The sequence below is a fragment of the Phacochoerus africanus genome, chromosome 7, assembly GCF_016906955.1.
Source record: "Phacochoerus africanus isolate WHEZ1 chromosome 7, ROS_Pafr_v1, whole genome shotgun sequence".
Classification (NCBI taxonomy): domain Eukaryota; kingdom Metazoa; phylum Chordata; class Mammalia; order Artiodactyla; family Suidae; genus Phacochoerus; species Phacochoerus africanus.
Window position 1 is genome coordinate 96097023 of NC_062550.1, and position 26907 is coordinate 96123929.

Here is a 26907-nt window from a genome sequence, read left to right on the forward strand (position 1 = left end):
AGTTTTACTAATATAGTGGCTTATTTCAAATTACAATTTTGGATCTTTTATAGCTAGATAAAGTATATTTTTAAAATACAGACCTGCCATTAGAACAGTATTTCTTAAATCTTTTTCTCTGAATTACTCAGCCAGAAAGTTTAAAGTAAGGGATCCTATAAAGTGGCTCATGAAGCAGATACTTTGAAGATGTTAAAAAATTTGAGTGAACATATTTGGGAGAAGGTATCATCACCATTGTAAACACAGGTTTGCCTTGAGTCGATTAACAGGATCATTGGAAGAAAAACAACATTAAGAACCTTTCTATTAAAAATAATTCTTTTTAATCTTAATATTATGATTCAGATATGTAAAATTTAAAAACACTGCCTTTGCAGGATGCCAGTAGTTGGGCATTGATTGTTTTGGGTGGGGCTTTTTTATCTTCAAAAATTTCAGGTATAACAAGTCTTATATAACAAGTTTTTTTCCCTGTCTCTAGAGGAAGTAGTTAAAAAAAACCAAACAAAGCAAAAAAGCAAAAAATCCTTTCATCAAAAAAGACCTGAGGACCTGAGAAGAGGAAGGATCCATAAGAGGATGAGAGAGGAAATGGGTGCTTCTACTCACAATGCCACCCTACCCACATAAGACTCTCAGCACAAGCTGGGAAGCTGTTATCCTTAAACTTGCTTTCTGGTAGCATCAATTTCTGTCTGATGCCAAGCATTTTGATACAAAGCCAGGGGTAAGCTTTGCCACTGCTGTTGGTTAGAAGGACAAAGAGAAGATATTTCAGAGGAAAAGAGGAAACTTAATACTTTTACTTATCTTTAAACTTAAGATTTTAAAGATTTGTGCCCTCCTGTGTTAGGACAAAACCTGCTCTCACTGTGCTAAGCGTTAAGACTCTGTACAAAATTGTACAGTATGTTTGCCAATTTTCTGCTAAGAAACAAGCTATTTTCATTTTGGAATTATTAATGACTTCTGAAAGGTGTTTGAACTCGTATACATAATTTTAAAGCCACATAATTTGTATTGCTGAGGTTTAAAAGAATCAAAGAAAGAAAATTATCTCGAGCTGAAAGCTTAACTACCATGTTTCAACCTGGAGGTATTTTTAACCAGAAACGCTAATGGATCTTTGACAATAATGTTAGGAATACAGTTGCCTTAACAGGAGGGTACCTACTAAATGAAAGAAAACACAGCTAATTGCATGTTAATTGCCTTATACATACAGTACCTGAAACATGGTATTAGTCATTTTGGATGATGACAGATGGGTCATAACGCTTTTGCTCACTTTGGCATTGCAATTGCCAAACAGGATTCAGTTAATTTTTACATTTCCATATGAATGTTCTCATTTATAGCATTTAATAAGCTTTTCTCTTTTATCTGATTGTATAAGTTGTTTACCTCCTGCAAATGATATCTTGGGTGGAGATGATCGATCGAAAAGAATCTGACCTATTCTACTTTAAGTCTCCCATGACGATGAAGTCAATTAAAGTGGATGGTTCCCATTGTTTCATCATAATTCTCCCTGATGTGAACCCACAAAACTGATCAATGGCAACTTTCTAATGAGTTATTTCTTGAAAGGTACAGGTTAGTATCTTACGGTGGGCTTTCAATGCCTCATTCTGTGCTGTGGCTTTCTTGCAAAGACAAAGAATTATGACCAGCCTAAAGAAATATTTTAGAAAATGCTACAAAGCACAAACTGTCATCTCTACAGTTCACAATGAGTTCACAAACATATTGCTTCTCACAACTAAACTATGAGACAAATAAAGAAAAGATCATTCTCTTTATGTTATCACTGGATCATTCAAGCTCAGAAAAGCGATGACTTGACTTCAAATCATATAACCCACAGTTGAGTTAAAATAAAATCAGAACACATATTCCATGGTTATGCCTTCAGGAATATTTCCCTTATACCATATTTAACCTTAATTTCTAAATTGCACTTTAGAGCAAAGTAATAATTTGAGAAAAAGGAGAAAGGATAAGGATGAGCTAATATTTGTTGGACTTAGGCACTATTCCATGATGGTTACAGGAGTATCTCACTTAAAATTTATTTTCTTAAAATCACATCCCTATGAGGTACACATTTGGAAAGCACATTTAAAATTCGATCGAGACTGGCTGCTCTGAAAAGCCTTATTTGCACTGTTCCGTGCCTGGCTCTCCGCTTGCAGAAGCCACCGCCGCCGCGCACCTCCTCTGCCCCCGCGGACTCTAGCAGCCTTATCACCAGAGTCCTTGGACTCCCGCTTCTTTTTTAATCCGCTGCATCAGATCACCCACGTGTCCCATCATGTCAGATGTGGCCATGGACAACAGCTCTGAGATCACCATCAAGGACTTAGAAGAAGGAAGTTATGGAGGAGGCAGAGAGTGGAAGAGAGACACCTGCTAATAGGAATGCTAATGAGGAAAATGGGGAGCAGAAGGCTGACAATGACGTAGACAAGGAAGAAGAAGAATGGGGAGGAAGAGGAGGTGATGGTGAGGAAGAGAGTGGAGATGATGAGGAGGCTGAGTCAGCTACAGGCACACCGGCAGCTGAAGATGAGAATGACGGTGACACCAGGAAGCAGAAGACCAATGAGGATCAATAGCACAAAAGGAAAAGGTAAACTTAAAAAAAAAAAAAAAAAAAAGCTACTGTGACTTATTCACCCTGCACTTCCCATCTCAGAAAAATCCTAACCTTGGGTCTCTTTTAGTAGAGTCCCGCGTGCCCGCCCACCCACTGTGGGCAGTGCCACCCGCAGATGCGCTCTTCACCACCCAACCAAAACCACAACATGAATATGCAACAGAGGAGGAAAAAAAGGACCGAAACTTCCAAAGCCCTGCTTTTTCATTTAAAGTATTTTAAAAAGGAAAATTTGTTTGTATTTATTTACATTTTATATTTTCGTATACATTGTTAGGGGTCAGCCATTTTTAATGATCTCCGATGACCAAACCAGCCTTCTGAGCATTCTCTGTCCTATTTCTGACTTTACTTCTGGTGTGACCATGTTCATTATAATCTCAAAGAAGAAAAAAAAAAGGAAAAAGAAAAGAAAAACCTGTAAAAAAAAAATGCAAAAACGACAACAAAAATCAATCTTATTCCAAGCGTTCCAGTACATTTTTTTGTGTACGTACTTGGCTGTACAATTAATAGTTGGTCTGTATGAGATGGTTAAACGGGCAAAGATAAAAGGTTTTTTTTTCTTTTTTTTTTGTCTATGAAGTTGCTGTTTATTTATTTGTAGCCTGTTTGATATTTGTTTGAAACAATGTTGTCCTACTATAAGCCAGAACTTTATTTTGCTGAAAAAATAAAAAAAAATAAGTAAAATCCCATCAAACAACTCACTGTTTTCCCTTTAATTCTATGATTTTATAGGCCAGTCTTATTACAGAAATTTTAGAAATGCTCTCCCTTTGTTTACTAATTCTTAAAATAATGAGTTGATTCCTTTGTATAATCCAAAGGTGACTAATAAGATATTTTCTTGTTTTTTCTTTTCTTACTTTTTAACTATTAATATGATTTCACAGATTTAAAGTTTATTCAGATGCCTGAATTAATTGCAGTTATTATCTTTACTGGTGACGTTAGAGGTAACCCAAATGGGTGTTATAGCTGTCACTGCTTGTGTAAGTCTAATAGGTTAGATCTATATCTTTATCTATATCATCCATCTTTCTAGAGAGAGACACATTATGAGAAAGGAGCTCACACAATTATGGAGCCTGAGGAAGTCCTGTGATGGGCTCTCTACAAGGTGGAGGTGCAGGAAAGCTGATGGTGTCAAGCAGTCCAAGTACAAAGGCTCGAGAACCAGTGTTCAGTGTTGATGATGCAAATGCAAGGGTGAGGGCAAAAGATGAAATGAGTTATCTCAGCTCACACAGTGAGACAGAAAAAGGGGAGAATTCCTCCCTCTGTCTTGTTATATTCAGATCCTTTTGGATTAGAGGATGCCCACCCACACTAGGAAGGGAAATCTGCTTTACTGAGTCCCAATGCTAATCTCATACATAAACACCCTCACAGATGCACCCAGAAATAATGTTTAATCTGGGCACCCTCTGGCCCAGTCAAGTTGACATAAAATTAACCATAAACACAGCTATTGCATTGGACCTCATTTCTACATCTTTATAATAAGGAAAGCTAAGAAATATGTTTTTTGTGTATGTTTGTTTTGTTGTGATTAGCATTCGTTTTTAAATATAAAGATCATGTATTTATATTGATATTTTCAATGAAATTTAGCACTACAAGGAATTTATTTAATTTCTTCCATCTGTTTATCTTTTCTCTAATACTGAAAATCCCTGTTCTTCATAATATCATAATTTGCTCATTTGTTGAATCTCTTAATTTCACACCAAAAAGTTTTAGGATAATAATAACAACAAAAAGCAGTTACTGAAAATATGCTAAAATGTTTTTTTTTTGGGGGGGGGGTTCTCTTTTCTCCTGGATATAGATCGGAAGGATATAGATAAAGATTATAATGTTTTAAAATCAATTGGAATAATCACTTCCATGTGGCTATACCACCAACCCAAAAGCCACTTAGGTTTACACATTCATTTTGGTTTTGAATTTTAATAGTTGCTTTTCATTATTTACCTTTGCCTTATGGTCACTTGAAATACTTACCATTTTAAAGTCAAATCTACAAAACAAAATATATTTAGTAAAGTCTAATATCCTACTAAGTATGTTTAAAAGTTTATGTTTATAGTTAATATTTTAAATTATGTGATGTAAGATGATAGATGACACATAAATATAGATACTCCTTATCTATCTTAGATAAGCAATAGCACAGTATATGCAAACTTCTCCAACTTATTTTATTTATGTAATAATATCCTTAGTGGTATTTAGAGAGATTCCTCACTCTCACTTATAGGGGATGTATATATCATAGCTTATTCAACTAGCCTTCTATTGATAAACATTTGAATTTTTACCAAGTCTTGCTATTAGATATAGTTCTGCAATAAATCATGTGTAGAAAATATCTTTCTATATTTTTTCTAGCATAGTCGTTGGAGTGTATTCTTGGAAGTAGATTGTTGAGTCAAAGAGTAAAAGAATATATAATTTTTCTATATATTGTCTATTTCTCCTAAAAGGGCTTTTATTATTTTTGCATGTCCACCAGAAATAAGTGAGAATGTTTTATGTTTATATATAGTCTTGTCCACACTGTACATTGTCACTTTGGAAGGGATTTTGACAATCTTTTTGGTAAGAAATAGTAAATTATTATAGTTGCATTTTGTATTTTTCTTTTACTAACAAGATTGAAAATTAAAGGACACTTGTATTTCTTTTTTGTGAACATCCCTTTTATATCTTTAGCCTGTTTTTCTATAGAATTGTTGGTCTCTTTCATGATTATTTGAAATTTTTCCTTACGCACATTTTGTATCTTTTTATATGTGATAAAAACACATAATGTAAAATTTACCACTTTAAACATTTAAGTGATTAAATGATTAAGTTCGCTAGTTAAGTACAGTTCAGTAGTAGTTAACATATTTAATTAATGTTTTATTATGTAATACACTGGCTGAACTTAACATATTATGAAACAGAGCTCCAGAATTTTTTCATCTTTCAAATCCAAAACTCTATATCCATTAAACAATAGCTCCCCTTTCCTTATCTTTCCAGACCCTGGCAACCACCATTCTTTCTGTTTCTATGAATCTGACTACTTTAGATACCACATATGAGTGGAATCATGCAATATTTGCTTTTTGTGACTGGCTTATTTCACTCAACAAAATATCCTCAAGGTCCATCCATGTTTGTAGCATGTGATAGGATTTCCATCCTTTTTAAGGATGAATAATGTTTCACTATATGTATACATTATGTTACATTTTGTTTATCTACTCCTCCATTGATGGGCATTTAGGTTGCTTTCATTTCTTGGCTATCTTGAATAATGTTGCTATAAATATCTCTTCAAGATCATGCATTCAGTTCTTTTGGATATAGACGCAGAAATGGGATTGCTGGATCATGCGGTAGTTTTATTTTTAATTTTTTTTTAAAATCTCCATTCTGTTTTACATAGCAATTGCACCACTTTACAATCCCACTAACAGTGCACAGCATTCCAATTTCTCAAAATTTTTCCAATACATCATTATTTTTTTTAATAGTAGCCATCCCAAATTGTGTGAGGTGATACCTCACTGTGATTTTGATTGGCATTTACTTTCTTTTTTTTTTTCCTTTTTTTAAATGGTCACACCCACCATACATGGAAGATCTCCGAGCAGGGACTGAATCTGAGCCACAGCTCCAATCTTTACTGCAGCTGAGGCAACACTGGATCCTTTAACCCACTGCACTGGCCTGGGGATTGAACCTGGGCCTCTGCAATGACCCAAACTACTTCGGTCGGATTCTTAAGACATTGTGCCATGGCAGGAACTCCAGCATTTCTTTCATGATTAGTTATGTTGAGCATCTTTTCATATGTTTGTTGGCCATTTGTATATCATCTTTGGAGAAATGTTTATTCAAGTTTTTTGGCCCATATTTTAATCAGGTTATTTGATTTTTTTATTGTTGAGTTGTAGTAGTTATTTATATATTCTGTATATTAACAATTTATCAGATAAATGATTTGCAAATATTTTCCCCACTCCATAAATTGTCTTTTCACTCTGTTGATTACGTTCTTTGAGGGACTAGAGTTTTTAAGTTCGATATAATCTCACTTGTCTATTTTTGCTTTTGTTGCTGGTGCTCTTGGTGCCATGTTCACGAAATTATTGTGAAGTCCACTGGAATAAATATTTTCTCCTTTTTTTTTTCCTAGGAGTTTTATTGTTTTGGATCTAACATTTAGGTCTTTAATTTAAATTTGAGTTAACTATTGTATATGGTATAAAAGAAGGGTCCAACTTTATCCTTTTGTGTATAGATACACAATTTCCCCATACCACTTTTTTTCTTTTTCTTCTCATTCATACATTAGAATGCTAATTGTGTACCAAGGGCACTTCAAAATACTGATATTCATTAATTCACTTAAACCTTATAACTACTCTATTAGATAGTCCCATTCTATGGATGAAGACGCTGAGGCATAGAGAATTCAAGTAGACCATGTAGGTAGACAGTATTGAAGCTAAGATTCATACTCAGAAAACTCAGCCTCTACTTTTTATTACTGTACAATGAAATGTATATATTCGATAATAATATATTGAGCGCTATTAGTTCTGTAACACTGTTCTAATTATAGAAGTCTAAGAGAAAACAGAAGACGAGCCCCTGCACTTGCTGTGCTTACATTTTAGTCACAATTCTGACAATAAGTAAGGAGACAAACAAATAATTAATAGGAAGGAAATAAAATGATGATGCAATAGTAATAAGCAACTAACATGATGTAGGGCAAGGAATCATTCATTATTAGAGGTTTGTCAAAGAATGCTGTCTTCAGCCATGAGATCTGAGCCAAAACCTGAAGGATGAGAATAAGATAGCAGTGGGAAGAGCTAGAGGAAGAGCTTTCTATACTGAGAAATCAGCAACCAAAATATTAAAAATAAATGCTGATTAGGATGATTAGTGCATACTAAACAATTCGGTCTCAAAGAGGATTTGGCTTTTGACCTTCTAAGAGGTCATCCATATCATACCTAATAGGAATGTCTTTGTGTAGGGCAGGGGTTAGCCACACAGGCATTATTGACTGTATAATATGCAAGAGCCTGACCCAGAGCTTGGGCACAATAAGTGAGTATTACAGCCCTGAATTTATAGCTGTTTTCCAACATGGCCTCTAAAGTGTGAGGGGCAGAAGATAAGAATGAGGGAAATGAAGAAGTAAGAAATAAAAGGTATGTCTGTATTGAAAAACTGCTTAGCATACTCTGATGTGGGATAATACCCCACCATGAGTCTGCTGCCTCATCATTACCACCATGAAACTCATTATCTTACTCGAATGTTCTCTCAAACTAAAATGCCTGAGGGAAGTCACTCTTTTAATGTTTTTTTTTTTTTTTTTTGGAGGATATTCAAATTTTCCTTTGACTTCTAGCAATAATGCATTGGGTAGACAGAGAATTTTCCTTCAACAATATGTAATTCAATAATAAACTGGTGATTGATTCAATAACATAGTCACCTGTATTTTTTTCGTCTTCTCTTACATGCTTTGCTTATTTTCATTGTTATTATATATCTCTGGCAGTTATTTAAGTTTGACCTCAAGATCACTGATGCAGTTTTAGGAAATGTGATATTGCCCTTTAATTTTTGTCAATCTCCCTTTTTCTCAGTGTCCTCATCCTATTTATATCACATCCTTTTCATCTTGGTCCTGGGTCCTTTTGGACCAATTATTTAACCGTTCCCAGTACATCTATCTACACTGAAAACAAAGGGATGAGAACTATGTTATAGGCTTAGAGGCAGGATTAGATAATACAGAGAGGAAGGTGCCAGCACAGTGTCAAACTTTCAATATAAATTACCTTTATCTTCAATCACTAAACTCAGTATAAGGCAGAAATGAGTATATACATGTTTTCGAAAAGTGTAAATTCTAAGATAATAAAAAAAATCAGTGAATCAGGACACACCATTCTGGTTTTAATGTTCTGTTTCTATGTTTTACATTTAGGATAAGAAAAGAGAAGGAATAGTTTTACTAATGATTTTTACTATTATAATAACAAATTTAAATTGACTTAGCACCTAAAAGGATACATTGCCAAGTACTTCAGTGTCGTACAGCTAAATTATCATGATTAACAATAAAAACACAATGTGTATGGCACTTCACAAATTTCTTTTAAATTATCTCATTAATTCTTTTATTCTTAAAATAGCATATGAGCTCATTATATAAACCACTTGGCATAAAATCTCCATTTTATCAAAATGACAAAACTATATCACAGCTATAATCTGGCTTTTAGGAATATAGCTAGTCAGAGGAAGACCTGAGGTTTTTTTTTTTTTTTTTTTTGCTTTTTAGGGCTGCACCCGCAGCATATGGAGGTTCCCAGCTAGTGGTCCAACTGGAGCTACAGCTGCCGGCCTACACAACAGCCACTGCAATGCAGGATCTGAGCCTTGTCCTCAACCTACACTACAGCTCACAGCAACGCCGGATCCTTAACCCACTGAATGAAGCCAGGGATCGAACCCGAAACCTCATGGTTCCTACTCGGATTTGTTTCTACTGCACCACTATGGGAACTCCAGACCTGAGATTTTTAATCTGAGTGTTTTGACTCTAAATCTCATTCTCTTTCCACTCCACCTTGTAATTTGGAATTGTGCTAGATAATTTTCAAGCCCTTTACATCCATAGAGGCAATCTGTTTCTCTACACTATCTCTATTTTCACACCATGAGACTCGAATTGAGTTAGGGAGGGAATCAGTGAGACCTGTTCCAGGAATCCAGTTCAGTTTTTCCACTTTGCCAGTGCCATGTCCTCTATTCCACCAGTTTACAAACCTTCTTGACCTCTTGCCTTGAGGTCACTAAAGAGCAGTTTCTTTGTGTTTTTCTCATAGTTTAACAAATTGTTTCCATAATTTTACTTGGCCTTGGCATTTCTGCTTTATCTCCAAAGGCCTGCCCTGACACTTTCAACTTGTTCTGATTTTCTCTATGGCTTCTCCTCAGTCTTCTTCAGAAATTACATAATGCATTCCTATTGATGCAAATGACCAAAATTGGTATTCACTATTGCAAGCAGCTGGGCAAGGGTGAATGGAACAACTTACAGGACCCAGGAGGAAAGCAAAGCAGGAAAAAAAAAACCAAAAAACAAAAAACAGAATTAAGCAAAACGAGACTGATATTCACGAAAGACAAATTTCACACGTTTACACATTCACTTGGTTCCCATCATTACGAAAGTAAGAGAATAAATAATAGGAGTTGAGTTTTCCAACAATATACAGGAGATTTATGACTTACAAAGGATGTTTACCAAGCTATATATTCCTAATTTGAGATCTACCAGGGGTAATAATAACAATGAAGTTTGAAAATAACCATAATTTGGAATAGTCCTTTCTCCGTGCTTCCTTATCATTACAGCCAAGTTTTTCCAACCATGGTCTGTAGGACTAGACCCTGTAGGTCCATTCTGAGCCGCAGTGTTTTCTTGGCTTGCAGCGGCTGTCTTCTTTGACAGTGTCCCCAATATTGTTCAAGAGAGCACACAACAGGTAGTCAGTCAAAACATCACAGCCTGGTCCCTCTCTTGATTTGCTCCAAGGTCTGCCTCCACCATGCACATAACTCTACTCTAATATTTACCAATTAATCACGATTGGGATCTCCAAATTTCAACCTGAAAGAATGGGCAATTCAGCATATAAAGTCCAGAGGTAACAAATTGAAAATTCAGACAGCTTTAAAGATTTACTAGCCTGAAAAGGTGAAATTATCTTCACTTTTGGCTAGTACCAAGAACAAAATCCTGGGAATCGGTAAAATAAATCTGTGAGACACTCAGTTGTTTCTAATCTAAATCTGATGTAGTAAAAAGCTAGACTAAGAACACCAACCTTGTACATATTTAAGCAAAATTTTCTATTTTGCTTGTGTTAATTTCAACATAAGGCCAAGTGGTAGAACATGAAGTTGACAAGTTAAAAGTTCCAACTCTCTAATCATGCCTATGTCTTTCTGGTGATCAGCCCCAATTCTGACTTTCTAGGGACCCCTGGTACCAGTCATCTCATTAGCATTCAAAGAGACAATCTGGAGTTCCTGTCGTGGCGCAGTGGTTAACGAATCCTACTAGGAACCATGAGGTTGCGGGTTCAGTCTCTGGCCTTGCTCAGTGGGTTAACGATCCGGCGTTGCCGTGAGCTGTGGTGTAGGTGGCAGATGCGGCTCGGATCCCGCGTTGCTGTGGCTCTGGTGTAGGCTGGCAGCTACAGCTCTGATTAGACCCCTAGCCTGAGAACCTCCATATGCTGTGGGAGCGGCCCAAGAAATGGCAAAAAGACAAAAACAAAACAAACAAACAAACAAAAAAAAACAAAGAGACAATCTAATCAATCCAAAAATTCCAAGGGTCTTAGAAGTTTTGTGCTTGGATCCAGAGACAAAGACCAAACATATATTTCTTATTATACCACAGTTATCACAGGGTCCATAATTCTGTTCATTATGCAAGTCAATTTGGTGTATGTGGAGTTAAAAAAGACTTTATCTATTGTGGAGAATCCACTCATACTAAAGCAATTGTAAGCAAAGATAACATTAATTAAAAATTTTAAAGAGGAGAGAGAGAAGCATACATTTTACTTGGAAAAAATTCCAGGCACACTCATCTACCAGACCTCCTCTATCTGCAGCATGTACCCTAAATCTCCAAGTCTCTTTCCTTTTCAAAATAATTTAGGTCTTTTCAAAAAGCTTCCAATTTCAAATCTAGATATCCTGAATCCACTATGGTATACAGTCTGGAAGAATGTTATCGATCATAAGAAATATGAAAATTCCCTTTGCTCTACACAAACAAAAAATTAACCACTTATAACTATTCAAATATGATTATACTATTTTAAAATTATTATATGATTATATATTTTATATTATTTTAAATGATTATATTATTTTAAAATTATTTTATCTATATATCAAATACATAAGAAGGACGAATAATCCTATGAGAGGCAGATTGTTGATTAGGAACTAAAAATGCAAATATATAGGGAAACAAGGACTTGCTTTGAATAAAATTTCCAACATATTTTGGTATCTATTTATGTTAAGACTGCTATCTTATCTTCCAGGCAACTTTCTTTCTTCTCAATTTCATAGTCTGTAAACTCCTTGATCCCAGAGGATACATCTCCAAAGATCTGGCAGGACCAAAATTTCAAAAACATGGAATAGTGGACTCCATGATTTTGAAGATTAAATAAGAAATCTGACATGAAGTGAACCCTCAATAAATGTTAGCTATTATTATCACTCCCTCTTCTCTGTCTTTTCTTCATGTACAGAGGATGTGGGAGAAGGGCAAGGGGGAAGGAGGAATGGTTATTTGATCTCTCTCTGTAGGCTCACCTCCAGACTTAGATACATGACTGATTTCACTTCCTAATATGAAGGATGATAACGGAGAAATTGCCTAACCTAGCTATAACTCAGGATGAACAGAGGATAGTGGTGCATCATTCCTGACCAAACCCCAAAGACATAAATAACATTAAAGCAAAGCAAGCACAAAGTCCAAGAACCCAAGTCTAGAAGCCAAGGCTCTGGCTCTGAATTAGAATTTCAACTGAGAGCAAAACCAAGCCCAAGTGAGAAAATGGAGAAGAGCAAGCAAAGTTGTCTTGGGAGCCACCAACAAAGGAAAGCGAAAGAGGAGAGAGAATAAGGATTAATTCAGGAAACAAAATGTGACAGATTGTTTTTGATTTATATTAAGACACTACAACTTCAGGTTGGGGGTTCTGCATGGTAGAGATAGAAATGGGTAATAATCAACATTTAATAACTTTCAAATTCAGTCTAATGTTTTTGAGTAAACACGATTCTATGTTTGTTAAAGTAAAATATTCAGTAACTGTGATCCATCTCATTCAAAAAAACTAGCTGTTTTCCTATTTCCTGCCCCAATGTGACCATATTTGCATACTATTTTCTGATCCTGAGATGTAATCTATCCACTGTCTTGTGTCCTTCCAGAATGAGTCCAGTAGCCTGCTCATAAATAACCACCTGGTATATTCATTTTCATAGACAAAGATGCTGCTATTTTAAAAATAACTTGTAAGTATGGCCAAAGCTGTATTTGCTCTCACTTTGCAGCACCTCCCTGATGCAACATGAAATATTAATGACTGCCTGAAATACATCCAACTAATGTGGCATTCATAGGAATGCTATGTCGTCAATCATGTTATTCCAAGGTCTGTGGCAGGATCAGATCTCCTGGTTAGTCCTCTGACTCAGTGAGGAGATAAACTTCTAAGCTGGTTATTTTCCCTGCTTGTATACCTTGTAGCTGGATTGTCCCTTTAAACAGCTCTGTCATAAAGTAGCTAAAGCTCAAAGTTCTGGACCTGGATGAGGTTCTGAGGGCTGGACTGGGCAACTAGATTGGTTTAGAATTCCCCAACCTCAAAGGATAAAAAGACAAGAAAAATTCATAATACATTGTTAACAGATGAAAAGGGAAATGTAGGGCAGGAAATAATCCAACTAACTACTCAATGTACTAGGGCTGGGAAGAGATGAAGGGTTCAAGTGAGCAACTACTTTTAGGACATAGTTTTTGGAGTGCTGAACCTAACACTTTTTTTCCGAATCCTGAAAAATGAGGCTTGAGTTCTCACCTATGATTTGAAAGGGTGCTGTGAAAGGCATAAATGAGTCTGAGAAAATATGACTGACTAGGCACCTAGGTAGTTAAGACAACTGAAAGATGAACTTTTGGTGCTAGGGAAGCTCTCGCCAAGATTCTTCACACAATACTTCATACCAGATATAGTTGTGTTACACACAATGATTAGAGTAGCACCTTTCCACGGATGATTTCTAAATGTTTTACCCACTCTATGAGGAAAAAAAAACAACAATAAATAGTGCTCATATTTTTAAGTGAGGTTTCAGGTTATTCAAATGTTAGTGATAAAGAAATGATAATTTGGAATCTTCTCTCTTTAAAATTTTCCTTTCCTATCACTGAATTTGTTATTCTGTATGTTAAAAGTGATATGAGCAATTAGACCACTTACAACACAAATGTATATGGAATTTTATATGTGTACTCACACACAAACACACACACATTTTGAGAGCATATTTTGGTGGAAGTTAAAGATAGGCACCCCAGGTCTCAATTTATGGAGATAATTCTAAAGAATAAAATCTTTGTTTCTTTATAAACTAGCATCTGACTCATATTTTTAACTTTCAGAAATGGATGTTACTATCATGTCTCCGTGTGCAGAATGCAGGGAAAAAAGCCTACGTCTGCTTATTCCATTGTAGTTAAAATCATTACCAAGTGCAGAAGCAAACTTCATTAACTCAGATTTTTCACCTATTCACAAAATCACCAATTCTTTTTTATTTTTTAATTCAGCTGTGCTCTAAAACTCCAGATCAAATTATTCTACACATTTCAGCAGATCATGGTCACCAATTCACATAGAGACCGATTCATTTAAAAATGGGCTTGATACTCCCTATGAAGCAACGTATGGAGCAGGGTGCTGTCTAGATTGATTTCCATGAAGGGCTTAGGGAACTTTATAATAACTCATGTAACAATAACTCATGCAAGCAAACAAGAAGCCTTAGAAAAATGGTTCTATTTTTGAGTATCAAATAATACATATATCAGTTATAAAAATAAGTCTTAGCACATATGTTTGAAATTCTTAGTCATAACATCCAATTGAAAAAGTCCTTTACTATTTACCAAGAGGTATTTGCTCTGTTTTTCAGAAAGAATAAAAGGTCCTAAATGCTCCATGTTTTGTCTTTGCCATGGGACACAAAAGAAGGGTAAACCTGCACTTCTTGAATAAAGACTCTTCTACAGTGACTGCTGGAGTTATATGGACAACACTCATTCAAGAAAAATCCTGGCCTAAAGAATGCTGCTTATCTGGCTTGGCTATCCTGGAAACTAGCATTTTACCAGCAGTTCTTATTTGCACCTGGCTCAGATATTCATCCGCAATACTCCTCAATAAAGGCCTGAGCTTTTGTTTGTTTCCTTGTTTTATTATTTTTAAAGCAGCTACATTTACATACCATATAATTCATTCGTTTTAAATGTACCATTCACTGATTTGTGAAAAACTTACAGAGTTATGCAATCATCACCACCATCTTATTTTAGAACATTTCTATGACTCCAAAAATAAATTTTGTGCCCATTTGTAGTCACTCCCCATTCTCAAGATCAGCCTCAAACAACCACTAATGTGCCTTCTGTCTCTATAGATTTGCTCATTCTGGATAATTCATAAAAATGGAATCATATAATATGTGACATTTTGCTTCTGGCTTTTGATGGGTTCTTTGATGGTGACTTTTAAATGACAGTAAGACTATTTAAATGAGAATGACTCACCAATCCTCTTAATCCTGAGTTCTATCCATTTAAATAACATACAAAAAGAGCCATAATGAAGATAAAAACACAGTATTAGCCAAAAGTTTTAGTTGGGGCATTGGCATAGAATCAGTGTTGCAGTATGGACTGTCTCTCCACCCTCATTCCCAGGAACTGGAGTAGATACTTTGGTGCTTCTAAGTTGAACAAATCTTTGCCTCTTTCATACTCCCCACTTTCCCACTCCAAAGAGGTAGGGGATACATGACAGCACCACTATCTCTCACAAAATTTAGAATGAACATGAAGTCATCTAGACTAGTGGAGCTAGCTCATAGCAAAATCAAGCAGTTTTCAGACACATGTTTCTGATGTAAGACAGAACCAGGATGTAGATGGAGAAAGAAAGCAAGAAAGCACTAGGAAAGAGAAAGTCCTTATTTCATCCACATGTTTGTAATCCATAATTTGGAAATTTAACCACATTTGGAAAATTTTTATGAAATTGTACCTCCCAAACTCAGGGCAGAAAGTCATCTATGCATCAGCCTGTGTTTTGCATAGGAGCATTTGATATAGCAGTCTATATACATACAAGATTGTTTTAAGTTGCCGGTCTCTTAATTTCAAATGCATTTCCTATATCCTGCATTTGTACTCTCCTCACGATTGCTGGTAAGGCTTTCTCATTCTTGATTTTCTTGTTTCTAGCACTCTGATTATAATAGAAAAAAAAATTAAAGCTGGTGCATTAAATTCTGTGGCTGCTATATCTTCTACCTCCTATTTCACTAAGATCACAAATTTTTATTATTACTATCATTTTGGTGAGATGCTGGGGAACAAACTGATCACAAATTATTTTTAGATAATGTGTATGTATTTTACCATACACAGTGGCTATTACCCTAGAGCTTCCCTTATAATGCCACCAAGGAGTAATTATCTAAATAGCTACTTTTACATGGATGCTTACACATTTCTTTAGTCCTACTTTGATGTTATCACTCAGTGAGCCCATGCCTTCAGAGACCAGTGAGAATTTTGCTACCTGTTTTCTCCTGAAAACTTTCTTCTTCTTCACCAGTTAGTTCTCTTAAGCTTGTATAACCTTTATTACTCTTCTGCCATTCCAAATTCTAACTCTGTAGGATAATAGCTAATTTCACCTTGACTTACAAACAAAATGCAGGAAGCTTAATGGAAAAACAAACTAGAAGACTAGATACCAAAGGAAAGTCTGCCCTTATTTCTCTCTCACTTTTATGGCCTGGACTGGCCCTGAAATTCTTGGAGAAATGAAATTGCTATCCTCTACTAAGCTTCCTAAGAGAAATTCCTAATCTAAGGAAAGAAATCTCTCTCTCTGTTTCAAATCAGATCTCTCCCATTTCAAGATCCTGAACAAAGCTTTCTTGCTAAGTAATCTTGATCTTGTGTTTGGGAGGCATAGTAAAAACTTTACATCTGAAGCCCAGTAGCCCAAACTTTAAAACCAGCAATATCTCAGTTAAAAACCAGCTTCCCAAAGAGTTGGAATCAGCCTCTATGGCTGAATGAAGTCTATCCATCTTCCTGTGGAATAATTTGCTCTTCAAATGTTAATCCTTATTTTATTCTAAAAGATACCCACCTTGTAAACTGTGTATTATAATGGGAGGCACTAATTATTTCTCCCAGCAATTTTCATCATTCGGAAAACCACAGAAGTATCTTAATGGGTGAGTTTACAGTATCAGCTTTAGGGCCAGGTGGGGAATATGGAATAAGGAGAGCTGAAATCTGCTTGGGTCTGTTAGACTGAGCTCAGTTTTCTGACTTGCTTTATGGAGAATGGAAACAAGTCCTTACATAGTCCGGGAGAGAAAGGAAATAATACCGAGAAAGGACAAAAGAGCACAAAAGATAAAGCTACATCTGAGCCATAATCTTTAATGCAGATAAGGAATTTGGATAAATTGATCTACTTCCAGGGGGAGGAGTAAGTAACAAAACAGAAAAAGATAGACACTACCTCCCTATATTTTCTCAGTAGTCTGGAAAGACTGGTGGAAAATTTCTTATATAAGGGCTAAAATGAAAATATGAGAAGAGAAAAAAAACTGGGCATTTCTTAGATTCTTGATACACCCTGTGGAATGATAACCTCATGCCATCCATCTCACTGTATAAATAATGAACTGTGAGCTTTAAAAAGTGTATCATGGCAATTGTGAGCGTGGGCCTCTGAGCTATACAGTTAAAAGTTCACCTCAAGCACCTAACATTTGAACCTCAAAAAACTATTTAAGGATTTCCTGTTGTGGCTCAATGGTAATGAACCTGACTAGGATCCATGAGGACATGGGTTCAATCACTGGCCTTGCTCAGTGGGTTAAGTGTTTGGCATTGCCGTGAGCTGTGGTGTAGGTCACAGACACGGCCCAGATCTTGTGTGGCTTGGTGTAGGCCAGTGGCTACAGCTCTGATTCGACCCCTAGCCTGGGAACTTCCATATGCTGTGGGTGCAGCCCTGAAAAGACAAAAACAAACAAACAAAAAAAACAAAAGAAACTATTTAAACACTTTAAAATCAATTTTTTTCTATGAAAAAGGTGATGATAGGGTCTATTTTATAGATACTAAGTCAGTGCACAGAAAGTAGCTAGCAAAATGCTTAAAATGTCAGTTATTTAATGTGACACATATAAAACTATGTAATATTAATAATTAATCTTTCATCATTAAATAATTGGCATAACTTTCAGGAATATGTCTCATCCAAGATAATTATGACCCCTTTATCATCAGCAATTGTAAATTAGGTCTTATTTTTATTTGTTAATAATTAACAAATAAAATAATAATAATAAACAATTGTTAATAATTAACAAATAGAATAATTAATAATTGGCCTTTGCAACTCCACTTGGCCCATGACATTACAAAGTATACTTGCTTCTTCCAAATGCTCTGCAAAGTATCTTTTATGAGGTTCCCCAGAAATATATTTATACCTCTATTTATTAATAAATTTCTATATTTCTATCATGCTATGATACCAAGAGGAATTTTCATAGCCATGATAATTTTCTCAGGGGAAATGACATGCAGATCCATACTCTTGAGGACAGGATTCCTAGTTGTATAGAGTCATGGTTTCCATGATTCTTGCCTGTAACTACCAAAAATAGCTTCTCTGATGATATAGATTTTCATACCTAAATATGTCCTTCCTGCTACATTACTCAGTGTAGTTCTCAAACACTATCCTTGGGTCAGCTATAGTAGAATCAGCTGGGAGAACTTTTCTGAAATTTTAGATCCCTAGTTCTCACTTCAAAAGATTCAGTAGGTCAGACTTGGAGGGAAAAGGGAATGTGCCCAAGCTCTTCACATTTTAACTACATTCCCAACATGATAACTGGTGACTATTCACAAGTCATGTAAAATGTCTAATTTCCTTATCTTACCAGAGCTGTTACAAAAAAAAAAAAGAAAAGCCTAACACTATGAAAGAAAATGGATCAAGAATATGAACAGATGGCACACACGTGCACATAGATGTCACACACATGTTCACATATACAAATGGCCAATAAATATATGAAGAGATGCTCAATATTACTCATAATTACAGAAACTCAAGTACAACAGAAACAAGATGCCAATTTTTACAATCAAGATGGGCCAAGATTAAAGTTGGATAGTACCTCTGTAAGCATACCTGTAGTGCATCAGTGACTCTCAAATTCTCCTTGGTGGGAATTCAAATGAATACGTATATCTGGAAACCAACTGCAACATCTATCAAAATTTTAAATGCATGTATCTTTGGAAGCAACAATCTACCTATGCTAATATAAGCTCCTAATATATTTAGAATAGTATGCAAAACAAATATGTAAAGATAAAGATATACACCAGAATGACTATTGAGTGTTCTATATAAGAGCAAAACAAATGCCCCAAGACCCATTCCTGGAGAAACATGAAAACCAAACAGAGATCTGGTTAAATAAACTTTGCATGCATATATTGGCATATGACAGAATCAATGAAGACTGTGGCAGGTCTGTTGTATATGGTAATATTGAAAGCTACCTCTGAACTTTTATTAGGTGGAATTAAGGAAAGTACAAAATAGAATGTATAGGCTGATTTTATTTGTGATTGTGTATGTCCCAAATGCCCTTCTGTATCTCTTGTATTTTATACCATGGAGATATTTACTTGATTTTAGTTTAGCTTTTAATTTGTAAGAAATCTCTCCCAGTGAGTCTGGTCTGTTGCCAGGAATGAGAATTGCTATTACGCTATACAAATTGCTTAAATACTACATTGTTCCAGTTAATCACATATCTGGTTAACATAGCGCTATCTCACTGGGCTGCTAAAACATTAAATGAGATAATGCATGAGAAAATCACTTTTTGAAATTCTAAGCAATTGTGTAAATTATTGTTAGCATGCTCACGACTGGTTTAACATTTTGATTATTATTATACTAGCAAAATCCTAGGACCAGGAGATATAAAGGTAAAAAAAGCAGACCACATGACCTTGAGATGTTTATACTCTAATAAAATATTTTTTTTTTAAAAAAGTGGAATGCTTAATAAAGAAGCAAGGCAGAAATTACCATGAGAGCATAAAGGAAATATTTAACACAAAAATCGTCAGAAGGTCCACAGGCAAATAAAAAGCATTTATGGTAAAGGAAAGATCTCATTGAATGGGTGCATGAAGGCATAAGAGAACATGGCTTATTCAGGAAAATGTGAATAATTCTACATAGTTGACACACAGAATCTACCGTCAGATTTTCATAATTTTGTTTATTAAATAAAATACACTTAACACAATTAGCTCCATTCTGATCTCTTATGATAATGCTGGAAATATTTTTATGTCCTGTATCATCTTATGCATGCTGATATGCCTGTATCAAAGAACCAACAGGACTGATCTAGCCTGTGATTAGGATAGTAAGTAAATCAGCATTTTGTGAAGTCATTAAAACTAGCTTCTGGGGAACTTTTGTTTTCTATAAAAATCTGTTAGTGAAAAACCAATGGCTATATTTGTTACTTGCTTATATTATTATACATGTAGTCATCTGGACACAATGAGCAGTAGAGAATAATAACCAATAAAAGAGAGAGCAGTGGGGGGAAAGACAATGCTAATGGGTGGAATATTTGCGAGTCTAATAATGTTTGTAAGTAAAAAGTATTTTCCATCTTTTTTGGGCCCATTAGAAAACATTTTGACATTGAAAAAAATACTTTCATAATGTAATTCACTTTTGCTTGGAACATTTTGTGTTTCCAATTCATATAAATGATTATTTCCTTCCTCTCCCTGCTCTCCCCTCTTTTATTTTGGCATTGTTAGTATTGCTATTAAATGTTTGGTCATGAATATGTGCTTTGTGGCTGGAGTCACAGGAAAACTACTTTTTCATTTAACAGTGTTATGTATAAACTTTCAAATGCACTGGACAATTTTTAGTTTTGGCTCACTTTTTCTAAATATTTACTAATTGCATGACGCCAGGTTTACGCTTCTTTTAAGTAGGATCCAAATCTGCAGGTCAAGGCTCATGACTATTCCTTTTTTTCTAGAGTAGAACAGCCATTAGAAGGTTCAGAGCCAAACCAAAGTACATTTCCAGATTCTTATTACAGAAAAATCTTACTAAAATATATTATACCATTGCTTAGATTCCTAGTACTGGGTGCCCTCTTTCTACATGAAAATGATTACAGTATATACATTCTATAATAGTAACACTATATGATGTTTACTTATGTTAATCAATCAGCTGCTACTGACTCGAAAATGAGGCTACTCCCAACAGGACTAAACTATTTGGTCTCGACCTTTAATTCCTTTATTAATATTTTCTTTCTTTTATATATTCCTTCATATTTAAAAATGGTAATAAGTTGTTCTCTTTCAATTAGCTGCCTTCCCTTATATTGAGAAACAAGAAAGTGAACTAAGGTTTTCTCCAGAAACTCTTAAAAAAACAAATATTATTTTAAATTATATGCACCCTTCTCTTTCATATTACTCTTAAGTAACAAAACTAAAATAATTTTACATTAAAATTTCCCACTATATGTTAATATGTATTTGAACAAACTCTCATTTAGGAAATCAAAGATTTGTATTAATACAGAAGATATAATTAGTAGTCATTCCAGGTTTGTTTTTTCCTTCAGATTTTCTTGAAACTTCACGCTTTGTTTTGAGGTATAGAATTCAGTATTAGTAAAATGTGTTATTTCTCTTTTCTTAAAATATCCTCTAAAAGATTTTAAACATAGGAGATTATAATTTATTTATTTCTCCCCAAAATAATCTGAGAAGGTAGTTCATTGCTGGTATGACAGATTGATGGCATCAGGATCCAGACTCTCTTTTACTTCTATTTCTCTGCCTCCCCTAGGGGCTTGCTCCAAATTGAACATGGCTTTTTATCTAATCCATATATCAGCCTATGAGAGAAAGAGAATGAGGATGGGGAGAGAGATAAAGCTCCTTCCCTTTAAAGAGATAATCTAGAAGTTGCATCAGTAACTTTTGCTTAAATTTCATTGTCCAGAACCTAATCATAGTTCTACAGGTAATTACAAGGGAGGGTTGTAATTATACTCTTCCTCTGGTTAGCCATGTAACCAGCTAAAGCTTCAATTATGAAAGAGGAAAGTGTGAAGAAATTTTATGCAGACTCTTTTCATATCCAAAAATACTATCTTTAGAATCTAACAGGTGCCAGTATGCCAGGTGCTTAGAAGATATCATTTGATTTTCACAACTCTGAAAAGCACACATTTAATAGATAAGGAATCTGATACTCAGAGGAGCTGAATGACTTTCCCAAGTTTAGAGAGACATTACAGGAATCAAATGATACTCTAACTAAACCTAAATAAAATCTGTGGTCTTCCCAGCATGAAACTTCGTCCCTCAAATAAATGAGAGGGTGACAATCTGCTTAGTAAATTCCATTGTGCATGATCCATTTCTGTTATATTGTGATAATTAAGAATTAAAAAGAGAATGAAAGACGTGACAATTTTACCACTAGGGTGAAAAACACAACTCATTTTTATACTATTTTAAAACCCTTAACAAGGTGCTTAAGATGCAGGAACAATGTATCTCAGCTTCTTTTTACACTCCAGAGAACCTAGCATTACACTAAACACCAATCAGGCAATCAACATACACTCTTCACAGTCTTATGAACCAAGTACCTATGACAACTGTCATTTTTCTCACTGTTAATGATGCCAGAATGCAGGAAGATATGAACTTGACTGTGAGCTCTCTGGAGGAATCTGTACCTCAGTTAGCTTTGCAATTCCAATGAACACACCTGGCCCTTAGTAAGGACTAAATATTTGTTCCGTAAACTGAATTGGATATCAGAGCTTAAGACAACAGGAAAAGAATGTAGCTGCTTATTCAAATTATTGTGAAAACAGCCTTTAACAGATGTTTTTCTGGAAACTATATAAAAATGTGTTAAATTAAAAAAACTAAAACAGGGGGTTCCCTTGGGGCATAGCAGATTAACTGCAGGTTGTCACTGCAGCAGCTCAGTTCACTGCTGTGATGCAGGTTCGATCCCTGGCCTGGGAACTTCCACATGCCGCAGGTGTGGCCAAAAAAGAAAAATAATATTAATTTTAAGTTTGCTGAATCTTCAGTAGAGTTTATTCTGTTCATAATATGTATTTTATGACGTTAAATTTCATGTATTCCAAGTGTTTTATTTGTTTTCTTTTAGAAAATTAGTTTCCTATCCAATACCTTTTTGATTACAGGGAGATATAACTTTGTTTTCCTTTACAACTATATAGTAATAATATATTTTTCCCTGCCGCTGCATTTTTTTTTTTGTCTTTTGTCTTTTGTCCCAGGCTAGGGGTCTGATTGGAGCTGTTACTGCCGGCCTACGCCAGAGCCACAGCAACACGGGATCGGAGCCGTGTCTGCGATCTACACCACAGCTCACGGCAACGCCAGATCCTTAACCCACTGAGCGAGGCCAGAGATCGAACCCACAACTTCATGGTTCATAGTTGGATTCGTTTCCACTGTGCCACGATGGGAATTCCTGCCTCTGCATTTTGTTAATGATTTTTCAAAAGCATATCTTCCTATTGAATAAAGACTAATGCTTGAAAAACAATCAAATTCAATAACATAATTCTCATTTAACATTTCATGAAATATCCCAAAACACACAGCATAAAAAAGACATAATGGGTGGGGATGATCTACAGAGTTTTTCTGCATGGCAACTCCTTATTTATCTTATGTATTTTGTTTGTATTCTACTTAGCTGTTCTTCCAGGTTTAGTCATATATTTAATATCTTATAAAAGAAGAGAAACGATATTATTAATTTATCCAAATATAGAATTTATAACACCAAGACTAAACTGTACTGTAAAGTATAGATATTAAGTGATAATAATGTGTCAAGAAAGTCTGAACAATTACAACAAATATACCACTCTGGAGAGAGATGTTGATAATGGCAGAGACTGTGGATGCGTAGGGAGAGGAGGCTTATGGGAAATCTCTGAACCCTCTCCTCAATTTTGCTATGAACCTCGCTGCTCTAAGAGAATAAGTCTTTATTAAAAAGAAGTCCAGAGAAGGGACTATAAGTCTTGAATTCTATGTTCAGCTCTGCTGCTAATTTTACAGGGCATTGCTTATAAGTCATACAAGCTCCAGAGCTGTTTCCTTATCTCTGAGCGGTTAGGCGAATAAGTGGGACAGACTAGGGAATTTGAGGTGAGTAGATGCAAACTATTACATTTAGAATGAATAAGCAATGAGATGCTACTGTATAGCACAGGGAACTCTACCCCATCTCCTGGGATAGACCAAAATGGAAAATAATATTAAAAAGAATGTATACATTTTAAAAAATTACTTTGATACACAGTAGAAATTGACAGAGCATTGTAAATCACCTCTACTTTAATAAAAAAGTAAAATAAAAAAAAACAATTATAATAGGAATTAGAACGAACCTGGGGCTGTAAGAAGACAAGAACAAGCCAAACCAAAATATCCTGAGAAAAGCCTAGGCTGGGCTGCAAGAGATGTCAATTGAGAGACTATGAACAAAAACTGAGAAAAAGATTATAAAAGTGAATATAAAGTTAAGAGTCAAATCAAAATGAGTGAGGGCTGGGAGGATAAAAAGGGTACTTTGAGTGAACTCCATGAAATCACTTATTATTATTATTATTTCAGCCTGAATGAATTACCTGAAGTACAGCTTGTGTCAGCTTAAACTGGTGATTCTCAACTTGAATTGCACATTATAATTACCCTAGGAGCCTGCAAATATCTAAATGCCCAAATGTTCAGGCCACATCCAAGTCACATAAAGTCAGAATCTCTGAGGAAGGACCCAGGTCTTTAAAGCTCTCTAGTAATTTCAATGTACAGGCAAGGTTCAATACTTTGAATATTCAAAGTGTAGTCAAAGGGCCAGCCAGTAAGATTGACCTTACTAGAAAGTCAGATACTTAATACCTTCTCCAGACCTACTGAACCTGAATAGACATTTTTACAAGATCCTCAAGACATCCCTATGCGACTGATCCAGTTAAAGACTAAAGGTGAAGCGTAGCACCTAGTATTAAACTTGGTGCCTAACATTAAGCACAATTGTTTCTCCATAAGCTCTAACAGAACATTCCAATCTACCTTCCGATAATTTGAGTAAATAATGAGAGTAAATGAATGGCTTGTGCAAAATGTACTACTAAAAAGATGGAAAAATGGGAAGCTCTTTTTTTTTCAGTATTGTATTAATTTGTTTAGACCTTCAAAGAGAGAGACATTTGACTTTCTTATGCCAACTCTGATTGGAAATGACTGCTTGGATAATTCTGTTGAGAAATATCGTTCTAAGATTGCTTTGGCTCAGAGAATACCCTGGTAGATTACTCATGTTTTTTGGAATGGCAGTTGTTGTGCTGCATATTTGCTGAACTTGCTCTGGATATTCTTATGCAACAGTAACTTTCATGACAGATCCCGCCCATTCTGAAGACACCTGACTAGGATTAAGGATACATAGCCCTGCAACACAACCATACTAATTAACTCATCCATTCTTTCATAAATTCCTTCACTGATTGCTTCAATAAAAAGTTCTCAAACACAAGTTTTATGTCCCAGACACTCACTGTGCTGGGTGTCAGATTCTTATGGCAATTAGAGTGACCTCACCCTTCAACATAAACATGCCACAGGCCCCTGAAATTCCATGAGCAAAGCAGCTTCATGTCGCCATCAATCTTGCTCAAGGCCAATGAGGGACCTGGTTTCACCAGAAGGTCTTGATTATTCCACATGTCAGAGAGATGCTTAGCAGGAATCAAAGACATGATGTTTTAAATTTAAACAGCTTCTGTTGTTTAAAGAACTACAGAGTTAGAGTAGCTTCATTCTGACCTTCAGAAAAATCTTTTTTATGAAAATTTAGTTTAAGCATAGGCTAGAAAGAGTTAATCCATAAAGAAAACATCACGTTATTAAGCTATTCAATAACAAATCTTATAGGAAAAAAGAAGGATGATTTCATCTTTTTAACACTAAGAAAGTAAAATTCCTGTAGGTGGCTATCTTTGAGGTCCCAAGTGAAGGAGAATTTCTACTTATCTTCCTTTCAGTAATAAGGAGCTGCTGGAAGCACTATAGAAATGTTGTTTTTTAGTGACTGTGCCAATATACCTGGGCTTTCTTTCAAGCAGTGAGTGATTCCTTTGAATTATGTTTCAGCCAAAAATAGAGTTACTCATAAATTGCATGAATACCTTCCAGCTCATAATTGCCAAGTTCCGATCTTGGATGTTAGTCATCAAGACTAAGCTCTTTTTATTTTCTCTTAAGCTTAAGTTGACATAGCTTTCTTCTTCCTGTTCTTGCTTCTGAGCACCAGCCACCCCTTTTCCCTTTATCTTTGGATAACACACACACACACACACACACACACACACACACACACACACAGAGCAAGGAACTGTATTGTCCATCACAGTGGGTTACACACAAAAATTGTCTCATACGATGAGCCACTGCTGAACATAAGGCTTAATTTGAATGAAATGCTTTCTCATCGCATTTATAAAAAAATCTATTAACAGCAACTGATAAGCTCAGGATTACTTCTGTAAAAAATCAGTTTGGGTTCAAGATAAATATAAGGAAACTGACAAGCAATTAAGCAAGATTTTTTTGTTTTGGTGCTACTTTTTAGGTATCTGAGGAAGACATTTTATGAAAACTGCTTTTGGTAAATGGAAAAATTACACTGGCATTTCCCTCTGCCTTTCTACTTCTGAGCTCTAGTATTTTTTTTTTCCAAAACATATAAACAATGCAGGCATTAAATGATAGAAATTTTAAAAATTAGAGAAATTTATGCATATTTAGTAAATAATTTATATATACATGAACAGCATAAATTTTATTTTATAAAATAAGAAAATTAAACTCACCTAGAATAGTAAAATTCCATCAGAGATAGCTGATTTCCATAGTATAAATTTGCATTCTTATAGGCAAAACAAAGAGCTCAATCAACATTCAGTACATGTTTGTTTTTATATACAAGATTAATGGTGTCACATGTGGGAAAAATGGTTACCTGCCTGCTTCATTTATGAAACATCCAGATTCTACCACCATAAATTCCTCTACCTTCAGCCTTAAATTCCATGATGATTACCATACTAGAAGGACTTTAATGGGAGCTACTGGACTA

At 35.2% G+C, this 26907-nt stretch overlaps 1 pseudogene; it reads left to right on the plus strand.

The window, feature by feature from the left end:
- The first annotated feature begins 2317 nt into the window (after positions 1 to 2317).
- LOC125130467 (prothymosin alpha-like) lies at positions 2318 to 2621 on the plus strand (annotated as a pseudogene).
- The last annotated feature ends 24286 nt before the right edge of the window (positions 2622 to 26907 follow it).